The sequence below is a fragment of the Fukomys damarensis genome, unplaced genomic scaffold, assembly GCF_012274545.1.
Source record: "Fukomys damarensis isolate Sample0158 unplaced genomic scaffold, DMR_v1.0_HiC HiC_scaffold_5, whole genome shotgun sequence".
Lineage (NCBI taxonomy): Eukaryota > Metazoa > Chordata > Mammalia > Rodentia > Bathyergidae > Fukomys > Fukomys damarensis.
In genome coordinates this window covers 62473818-62485280 of record NW_022900917.1, presented here as the reverse complement: position 1 = coordinate 62485280, position 11463 = coordinate 62473818, and the positions used below count along the sequence as shown (strand labels likewise).

The following is an 11463-nucleotide window of genomic DNA, read 5'->3' as shown; positions in this document are numbered from 1 at the left end:
CCCAGGGCCTTGCTCATACCAGACAAGCAGTTCCCACTTAGTTACCTCCTCAGTCCTCGTTATACTATTTTTTAAGGCACAGTCTTATGAAATTGCCCAGGCTGGCCTTGAACTCATGATCCTCCTGCCTTAGTCTCCCAAATAGCTAGGATTACAGGCATTATCATGCCCATTCCAGAGCCTCTGCATTGAATTATAACCCCAGCTCTTTTTAAATATTTTATTTTGAGACAAGTTCTCACAAAGTGGCTAAACTGCCTAGGATGGGCTTAAACTGGCAATCATCCTGCCTCAATTTCTAAGAGTACACTAACTACACCAAGCTTCCTTCACAATCTTCTTGCCTTTTATTTCCTTCTTTTGACTTTTGCATTAGCTAGGACTTCTAGTTCTACTTTGCAAAGGAGTGATAAAGAGGGTTCATTGTTCCTGATCTTACAGAGAAAGTTTTGAATAGAATTCTCAAGGTTCGGTGTGATGTCAGCTGTAGAGTTTTTGTATAAAGTTAAAGAAGTTCCTTTCCTTCTGTTCCTGGTTTATTGAGAATTTTTTTCAAAGTTCACATCAGATGGGTAATATGCTGACTTCATATCAAGGTTTGAGGGAGGCACATCTCATGCACACAGCATGAACACCTAATCATTATGCTCATGAACTGAAAGATTTTCATCATGAATGTATATCAGATTTTGTTAGATATCTTTTCTAGACCCATTGATCCAACCACGTGATTTTCATTCCTTAGCATGTTGATGTGACAAATTATATTTGTTGAATTTTTGAATGTTGAATCAGCCTTATACACCCAGGGAAAACAATGATGGTACGTAATTATATTTATGTATTGTTAGATTCAATTTGCTAAACATTTTGTTGAAGTGTCTTGTTTTGTTTTGTTTTTTGGGGTACCAAGGATTGAATTCAGGACTTTGTGCTTGCAGGGCAGGCAAGGTGCCACTGAGCTAAATCCCCAGTCCTTGTTGAGGTTTTTTTGCATTCATGTTCATTATCTCAAGAGTCAGAATGAGTCAGAAAAGTATTCCCTCTGTTTATATTTTCTGGAAGTTACTGTAGAGAACTGGCAATATATCTTCCTTTAATGTTTGGTAGAATTCATCAGTAAACCCATTTGGGCCTAATACCATTTTGCGGGGAAGTCGGGACTTGGTACTGAGCCAGAGCCTCACACTGAGCTACATCACCACTGGCTTGTGCCTCCAACCTAGGCATGGTTGATCATACCTGTAAACCTAAGACCCTAGAGCCTGAGGCAGGAGAATCACAAGTTCAAGCCCACATTGGACAATGTAGGGACCTTAGTATAACCCTGTCTCAAAAATTTAAAAAAATGAAAAAAGGTTAGGAGATGTAGATTCAGTGCAAAGGCCCTGAGTTCAATTCCCAATATCATAAATAATAAGTGGTCCACTGCATCTAGGTTATCATTATTTGTGGCCACAGAGCTTGTTTACAATATTCTTTTATTACCCACTTAATGTCAATGGGATATGTAACGACGAATCTTCTTATATTTCTGGTGCTAGTAATTTGTGTCATCTTTTCCTTATCCCAGTTCAGAGGCTTATTTATTTATTTATATTTTTAAGGAACCAGCTTTTGGTTTTTGTTGATTTTCTCTGATACCCTGTGTTCAATTTCATTGATTAATGTTTGTTCTCCTTACTTGGAATTTAATTTTCTCTTTTTCTAGTTACCTACATGGAAGTTTAAATTATTGACATTAGGTCTTTCTTCTTTCCTAATAACATGCATTCAGTGTTATAATTTCCCTCTGTGCACTGCTTTTGCCACATATAAGTTATGATATAATAATTTCATTTCCATCTAGTTCAAAATATTTTAATATTTTAAGTATACTGAAATTTTTTCCTTAATCCATGTGTGCTTTGGAAGTGTGTTGTTTAATCTCTACATATTTGAGGGATTTCCAGTTATCTTTCTGTTACTGGTTCCTAGTTGAATTCCACTGTGGTCTGAGAGTAGACACTGAACAATACTACTCTCTTAAATTTGTTATGGTGTGTTTTGTGGCCCAGAATGTCATCTGTCTTGGTGAATTTTCCAAGTGAGCCTGAGAAGAATGTCAATTCTGTTGTTTTTGGATGCAGTAGCTTATAGATGTCATTTACAGCCAGTTGATTAATGGTATTATTGAATTAAGCTATGTCTTTACTGACTTTTTGCCGGCTGGATCTTTCCATTTCTGAAAGACTGGTGAAGCCTCCAACTATAAAAGTGGATGCATGCGTCTCTCCTTGCCAGTCTATTAGCTTTTACCTCATATATTTCGATACTTTGTTGTTAGGCACATGGACCTTAAGGACTGCTATGTCTTCTTGGAGTGTTGATCTCCCTATCATTATGTAATGCCTTTTTTAATCTTTGGTAACTTTTTTCACTTTGCAACCTACTCTGAAATTAATTCGGCTACTTCTACTTTGATTAGTGTCAGCATGATTTTTTCCTCCACCCCTTTTCATTTAATTTTATATTTAAAGTAGATTTCTCGTAGACAAGATATAGTTGGGCTTTTTCAATTCACTTTTATCACCTGTTTTTTTAATTGGTCTATTTAGACCATTCACATTTGAAGGAATTATGATACAGCCAGGATAATGTTTTCTATTTGTTGCCCTTATTCTTCATCCCTATTTTTGCCCTCCCTAGCCTCTGGTGATTTGACTTGAGTTTTGGATGTGTTCTGGTTTTGTCTGTGCAATATTGAGGGTTGAGCCCACAGCCTTCACAATGCATACTGACCTACATCCCCAGCATTTTTTATATTTTGAGACAGGGTCTTGCTAAAGTCACTAAATTGCCAGTGTTGGGCTCAGATTTATAATCCTCCTGCCTCAACCTCTCGAAATGCTGGGATTACAAGCGTGCACCACCACAATGGCCTAAATGAGCATTTTAATGATTCTATTCTTTGTTAATACACCAGTTATACTTCTCTTAATTTTTATAGTTTGTGAAGTACACTTAAAACTAATTCACATTCACTCTCAGTGCCATTATACAGGTAGTATGAGTACCTTCCAATAATAAAATCCAATTCCTCCTTCTCATGCCTGTATCATTGCTGTCATTCATTTTTTATATGGAAGCATACATAAGTACAAAAACATATATAATCAAGTAATTGTTATTATCTTTAACAAACTTATCTTTTAGATTAATTAGTAAAAAAAGTAAGTTTTTATTTTACCTTTATTTATTCTCCAATGTTCTTCCTTTATGTTTTTTGCCATCATTTTCTTTCTTCCTGAAGAACTTCTAACCGCTCTAGTAAGGCAGGTCTGGTAGCACAAACTCCCTCAATTTTTACTTGTATGAGAAAGTGTGTGTGTGTGTGTGTGTGTGTGTGTGTGTGTGTGTGTGTGTGTTTGCATATTACTGGGGGTTTAATCCAAGGCCTCACACACTTTACCACTAAGCTACTTCCCCAGCCCCTATTTATTTATTTACTTCTTTATTTATCTTGCTAAGCTGCCCGGGCTGGCCTTGAACTTAAGATCCTCCTGCCTCAGCCTCCCAAGTAGCTGGGATTACAGGTATGCACCACCATACTCACTTCTCCTTCATTTCTGAACAATAGTTTTGGAAAAATTATATGTTAGGGGTTCGTCTATCCCACCCCACCCCCTGGCTCTCCATCTTTTTCCACATTCTACTCTACTCTTCTTGCAGTTTCTGAAGATACGTTAGATTGATCCCTATCATTCTTTTTCTATAGGTAAAGTGTTTTCAACAGTTTTTCCTCAGACGATGAAGTTTTGTTGTTGTTGTTGTTGTTTGTTTTGGTTTTGGTTTGGTTTTTTTGGTACCAGGGATCGAACTCAATACCTTGAGCTTGTGAGGCAGGCAGCACAACCACTAAGCTAAATCCCTGGCCCGCATGAAGTTTTAATATGATATACCTATGTGTAGTTTTTTGTTTTGATTTGGCTTTTTGCATTTATCCTTTTTGGAGTTTTCTGAGCTTCATAGGTCTACACCTTACTGTCTAGCATTAATTTGATAAAATTCACAGTTATTATTGCTTCAGACATTGCTTCTGATCCTTTCTTTATTCTTTTAGTATTCCCATCATGCATATGTCACATGATTTTTATGTGTCCCACATTTCTTTTAAATTCCTGGTTTGGGACCTCGGGTGTAGTTCAGAGGTAGAGCACTACCCTAGTATGTTCAAGGCCCTGGTTTGATCCCCAGCACTGAAAAAAAAAATCCTGGTCTAATAATTCCAACACTTTGGGCTATAATTGAATCTTGTTTGGATGCTTGTTCAAGTCTCTTCAAACTGGATTTGGTTTGGTTTAGATTTTGCCTTTTGTATGTATGACTTGTAACTTTTGTTGAAAGGCAGACATGATAGTGAATAAAAGAATTGTGGTGTAAGTGATGTGGTTGTACGTTTGAGAGGTGGGTACATTATTTAGTCCTATGATTAGATCTTAATATTTTGGTTAACTTCTGTGTCTAGACTGTGAACTTCAAATTTCTCAGTCTCTCCCCTTTAGGTGAAACAGGATAATAACTAGATGGATCTAGAGGTGGGTTATTTCTTTTTCCTCAGATAAGTTAGGCCAGCAGTTTAGGCACTGGTAAAATAACTTCTCCTAAGGGCAGGTCTCGCCAAGAATAGAACAGTCTGGTGTAGTTTAAAATGCTTCCTTTTACTCTCCCCAGCTCCCAGCACAAGGATTTTCCTCCAGTATTTACTGGGAAGATTTGGTAGAATTCCTAGGGATACAATCCACAGTCAGTGGTGTGTGGGAGGGACTAATGACTGTGTCTCCTTGTTAACTCTTGGACTTGTCCACACTGAGTCTCCAGTGATTTGTCAATTACAGTTTGGGTTTTCCTATCTGGACACTGGTTTCTCCAGAGGAAACCAGGTTTCTACTTGTGGATGTCTGCTTTAATGCGCTGTGATTCTGTGTATCCACCAGCCTCGGAGAGTGGGGTGCAGTTTTCCCTTTGGTTTTTCTCTCTCTCTGGTGGATCTGGAAGAACTGATTTTTCAGTTCAGATTTTTTTCTTATTGTTAGGTCAGAGTGGTAACTTCTAATCTCCTTACATCTTGGATTTGTTTTAAAACTAACTTTTTCAAGTGTCATCTATATACAATAAAATACATCCATTTTAACAGACCCATTCTATGAATGTTGATAAACAAATAGGTTTGTATTTCCTGGGTTATTTTTGTTTGTTTGTTTTTTTGGTACCGGGGATTGAACGCGGGTCCTTGCGCTTGCGAGGCAGGCCACCAAACCACTGAGCTAAATCCCCGGCCCTACCTGGGTTATTTCTAAAGCTTCCTGAGTGGTCTATACACAGCCAGAGTTGAGAGCCACTGCTCTATCACTCTTTTTTGCCCACTGTAGTCTGGGGAGTACAAATTCTAAGTATTCCATATCTTTTTGTTCTTGGATATAAATACCGTTCCTCCTCAAGAGCCTGAATTTGCTTACTCCTAATGTCATGAAATCAGGCTCAAAGTGGAGGCAGGACATGTATTTGGATGGTAAAGTAATTCACTTATCCTTCATATATCTATTGAAGCTGTACCCATTTTCCAGAACTGGCCCCTCCCACTGTAAGGGCCCCTTTCTGCCCTCTACCCACCTTTCCCAGCAGATACAGCAGCCTCCTCCCCATGCCCCTGGCATATCCTGACCTGCTCCCTGTGTCTTCAATCTCCCTCATCTCCCTGTAAATCCTCGTCACCATTAAGTCCCAGTTCAAACCCCACCTCTTCTATGGTAGATTTCATTTTTTATGAGGGGATTTCTGTGCGCTGGGGACAACACGTCAAGAGGATGCACAATTTTTGTGTGCATATTCTGTCTGCGTAAGAACAGCATACCTCTCGGAATACTGATTGGGTAGGCCACGCTTCACCCTCAGTCCACGTACACCATGTAATCAAATGTTTACTGGCTGGACTTGGGCTCACAGAACTGCTACACTGGAAAGGTCTGGGGCCATTATTGGGGGCAGTTTAGCATCTACCGACACTAATCTTTCATTTTCTTCTCTAGCTCCTTAACTCTTTCCCATTTCCAGTCTTTCCTGGTGTTTTTATGGTAGTTATCGTTGTTTGCAGTGCTGAGATCAAATCAAGGGTCTCACGATTCTACGTAAGTACTTTACCGCTGGAGCACATTTCCCAAGCCCCTGGTATAACCTTTGGATTATCAGATGTGGGCCCAGAGGCATTCTGGTTATTGCTTAGGAAAATACTTCCTCATCTCTTCATTGAACGTTGTGTGTGTGTGTGTGTGTGTGTGTGTGTGTGTTGACCCAGGATTGAACCCAGGGCCTTCACACTGAGCTACAACCCCTTTCCTACCCTCAGTTTTTTTTGGGGGGTGGTTTGAGACAGGGTCTCACTTTGTAGTTGAGACTGACCTGGAACTCACTATGTAGCTCAGGCTGGTCTCGAACTCACAGTGATCCTCCTGCCTCAGCCTCCCGAGTGCTGGGATGACAGGTGCGCGCCATCACACCCAGTTTTTATTGCTTTTTTTTTTTTAAGAGAGAAAATACACAAAATGCATTAAATGCTGAAGGCATGGGAATACTAGACTCTCTTCCTGCCTATCTTAGTTATTTTTTCATTGCCAAGACAAAATACTTAATACCCAAAGTTAAAGGAGGAAACGTTTATTTAACTCACAGTTTGTAGCTGTTTCAGTCCATAATTGGCTGGCTCCAAGGCAGGGTGGCACGGCAGAGGGGCATCACAAAAAAGAAACAGTTCATGGCGGGCAGAAGGTAACAAAGCAAGCAAGCCAAGAGACCTTAGCAGCTTCTTTCTATCCCTTTAATAGCCTGTCTAAACTATAGGGCTTAGGGTGGGTGCCAAACCAATCAGTGAACTGATTTAGTCATCACACACTTGTAATCCTAGTAACCTTAATCCTGACATTGTACCATCAATCAAACACACACTCTAGATCCAGCCACCTCTGAAAAAGTCCCACCTACGACTGCATGAGGCTGTAGGGGGACATTTAGACAGAAGCCATAACACTGCTTTTTAGTACTAGAACTTCCCATCAGAAGAAGAGAAAGTGTACCCCTGACATTCTCTGTTGCTGCCCTTTAGAATTAGCTGGAAGTTGATGCTTAACTTCCCTTCCTCTCAAGTTGAATTGATTGACTTGGGGTAACATCTTGACATGGCCAGTTAATGGGGGGTTGCTTGTTTCTGTGGTGCTAAGAATTCAACCGGGGGCCTTGTGCATGGTAGGCAAGTGCTCTACTACAGAGCTGCACCCTAGCTTGGCATGGAGAGTTCTGAAAGCTACAGACTTTCAACTTCAAATGTGCAGCCAGGCTAAGAACCACTGGAACAGATCAAGGACTCCAAAAGCTCAGCCTTCTCAGCTGAGGGTGATGGCCCCAGAGGTAACTGTGGCCCGGCCTGTGCCAAGAGAACAGCAGCTCTGGTGCTAGGCATGGGGTACAGACAGGTGCTTTGTGTCTCTAACATCTCAGCCCAGGGGACCCTCACTGACAAAGTCAAGGCCAAGATGTTGGGGAAGGCAGAAGGGAGGCTCGTTAACACAGGAATGCTAAAAGCAGGGATTTCACCTGCCCAGCAAAACTGGGATCTTGTGCTCTTGCGGGTAGAGGAAAAGATTAAAGGAGTTAACTTATGAAAAGCAACCAGTACAGGATTCATCTTCCATAAATGTCAGCTTTTATGCTGATACAAGGCTTCTATATTCAAATTATTTGCTTGAAGGAACAGCAAGTGAAATGAGTTCCATTTTATAGAATTTTAGAGAGGTGAAGTAACTTTCCTGTCTCCCCACCTCCCAGCTGGCGCATAGGGCCAGCTCTTGTGCAAGCTCATTTGCCCTCCACCAAGTAGGGTCCCATGAAGATGTGAGCACTCAAATCTGACTACAAAAACAGCTCACCAGGAAACCCTGAACAAGGGGAGCCGTCTCTCTGCACCTCTGCTTCATCTCCCATAAAATGGGGAACATACAAAGTGCCTGCACCCCGTGGGGCCACTGCATTAAATGAAATCCTATTTTTCAAGTACACATAGGTGGCTGTTTTCACAGCTGTGCTACCACACATACATATCACCCTGTCTTACAATAACTAAATGACTTGGTTTTCTGCTCCTTCTTGCATCTAGGCCTCTTCCTCTAGTTTGTAAATGTCATTTTTAAATTACTTTTAAAAAATACATACCTCAATGATATATAGAATGGTTAAAGATTAACACCCATCACTCTGCTTATGAAACAGACATAATCAATCCCTTTGAAGCACTTTGTATCTCTCTCCTATCACATCCCTATCTCTCTTCTCCAAGTAACTGTGCTCCCAAGCTTTGTTCCATTAAGTTACTTTGCTCTGTTATTTTTTGTGATGTGGATGGAACTCAGGACTTTGCACATGCTAGGCAGGTGCTCTACATGAACTAACCAAATATAAATGCATTCCAGCAACTATTTTTTTTATTTTTGTGTCAACAGAATACCCAACTTTATAAGCACTCAGTAAATTTTGGACATCCTGTGGTCCCAGCTACTCAGGAGGGTGAGGACGGAGGATCACTTGAGCTCAGGAGTTCAGGCCAGCCTGGACAACATAGGGAGACCACATCTCAAAATAAACAAATAAATAAATGTTGTTGGATACAAGAGGGGATGACTGTCCCAGCAGGACTAGAACCAAAAGTGGGCTTTTGACTTCCTGGCTATTTAACCTTGAGTAAAGAGGGTGGGAGGGAGGAAGGGGAGAGGCTCAATGCTTTCTGGGTTCCCTTCCAGCTTAAGTCTCCAAAAAACTAGGAGCTGTTTCCTGGGGCTGGGAATTAGCTTTTTATATATGATACTGGAGAATATCAGTGCCTCCTATGGTGATCATGGCTCACTGGGAGGCTTGAGGTGGGATGTGCCAAAGCAACAACTTCTTAAGGCCTGAAATAGCAGCAACCTAGGCTGGTTCCCTCGGACCATAGAATCCTCATCTCTCTACCCCCATGTATGATACATTATCTTTTCTTGCCATTTACTGTGAGTGTCAATAGGAAAAAGGTCAAAAGGCACGCAGTTAGATAATTAACTTGGGGCTGAGTGGGGGGAGGCTGGATGTGATTTATAACTCGAAGACAGTCTCTTCAGCTCTCTCTTGGAAGTGCACCAGTCCTTTCTACAGGGTGCTGAATTAATACTTTCTGGTCTCTAAGCCACCTGGAGAAGGGAAACAGAGGATGAAAAAACTTTTTTTTGTTCCTCAGTATGGGGGATAAAATCCAGGTCCTTCACACAGAGGTACATCTCCAGCTGTTTTCATTTTAACCCAGGGTCTAAATTGCCCTGTCAGGACTTGAACTTGCAACCCTCCTGCCTCAGCCTCCCAAGTATGGAGGATTACTGGTACACACCACCACAAAAGAAAGGATCTAAACATCTTAATGCAAAAAGGAGAAAGGAAATCTCTTAAAAAGTTGTGGTTTCAGCCTCTTCCCTCTGGTGTCCCCCGCCCCTACACATACATATACATTCTACCCTAAGGAATGCTGGTCCAGGGCTTTCTCAGCAGTGGAGGCAGAGGTAGGAATATGCCCTAGCACAGACCTGCAGGGCCATGTCTAGGGCTCCAGCAAGGAGACTGAGACCTCCCCTGGTCACCCCAGCCCAGCTGCCTGGGCCCAGCCACAGACAGCTGTTGGCAAGGATGCTCCAGGTCTAAAATTAGCCTGGAGCTCTCCACCCAGGCAGTTCCACCACTCACTTGCTCTGGCAGACCGGGCCCTGTGGTGAGGTAATGACTGGGATGACTGGTAGTGTCTGCCCTGCCAGGCAAGGAGGGGGGTCAGGCGATGGCCCTACAAAGCCACCTCATCCTAGTCCTCTGGCCCAGCTAACACACAGGAGAAGTGGGGCTTCTGGGTGCAGGAAGACGGTTTTGCTTTGCTTCTGCTTTGCTCCACATCTGCGTCCCTGGGGTGCACCTGGCCCAGCCTTAACTCCAGGCACACAAAGCAATGGAAAACAAGCTTATTGAGCGCGCCAGATGTGCCAGGTTTTCAATTCATCACCACAACCTCGTGAGGTCAAGCTCACTAATCCCTTACACAGAACACCACAGGACCGCTCATGAATTAGTTGACCTGAGCTGGTAACCCCAGGGGAAGGAACACAGGAACACAAGTCCCATCTTCTAGAGGGAAGTCTGCTTCACGGAGGGGGCACCTCTGTACCTCTGTGAGGCCTCCCTCCCCCAGACAGAACCCATGACTCAGTAACTCCCACCTCTAGTTCCCTCGGCTTCTTAAGGTCTGGACAGGAGGCCTGTGTTAGGAACAGCCAAAATAAGCAGCCAATTCCTCAGCCAGACCCTGGGCAGAAGAAGTCCTCCCACCCTGAGCTACACACACAGAAGCATTTATGTGATGACTTCCCAGCAGGCAGGGAGAAATGGGGGCCAAACCCTGGGATGGGGACTGGTCCAGTCCAAAGCTCAGAAGCACAGAGGGTTATGGGTAAGATGACCACGGTCACCGGGGCCTGTGGAACACGCCCCCACCCAGTCAGTGAGCCTTTCTCCATCAGAAGGCTGCCCAGAACTCCTCTCTCCCATTCCCCACAGCTCATCAAACTCAGCCCCTCTCTCCCAGCCCCCACCTGTGGAAACCTTCTTCGGTCTCCCGTGGGAGAGAAGGTGTGAGAAAGGGGAAGGAGGAAGGCAGCCACTGCCTCAGGAGTGAGCGCTGCACCCTGTCCCCTGAACCCAACTCCTCATCCTGCCTAAATGGGAAGGCAGGACTGCACAGCGAGGGAGTAGCAGGAACTGGACACGGTGGTGTAATCTGAGTTATTCAGGAAGCTGAGGCAGAAGGATCACAGGTTTAAGAACCAAGCTGGGCAATTTATCAAGACTCTATATCAGAATAAAAATATTCTTTTTTAAGAGTAGGAAAAATGTATTGTGAGAAAGATAGCTTCTGTCTAAGAGAGACAGAGGAAGATCAGAAAATGGGTTGCCCACTTACCCCACTTCTCCAAGATGTTTTATACAGCAAAGCCATGTGGTAAGGTAGGTACAAAGTGGGACAGAACTGTAAGACCCAATGGAAAACTACAAGGTGGATGTGAGGTGGGGCAAAACCATGACCAACCAATAAGATTCCAAGTACAGTCACCCAGGTAATATTGATTAAATGGGGTCAAATGGGGGAGCAAGTCACATAGCAAGCCTACAAGGATTTTCAGTAAGGATGGAGGTCAGGGATATTTCCTGGAAAGGCTGGGTTAAGACCTCTGGCCCCCCGCACCCAGGTGATTGATACCTGTTTATAATATCAATCACCGCTATTTATCCTACATAGGTGTGGTAGTTTCTCTTCTTTTACAATTCTAGCTACAGGGAACGTATCCTCCATGTTGGCTCCTAGGGTGGCCC

At 42.8% G+C, this 11463-nt stretch overlaps 1 non-coding gene across 1 annotated transcript; it reads right to left on the bottom strand.

Annotated features, from left to right (window-relative positions):
* Positions 1-562: 562 nt before the first annotated feature.
* On the bottom strand, positions 563-664 carry LOC117285068. The gene has a single exon (XR_004516077.1). It is a non-coding gene; the product is annotated as a small nucleolar RNA U13 (small nucleolar RNA).
* Between the last annotated feature and the right edge of the window lie 10799 nt (positions 665-11463).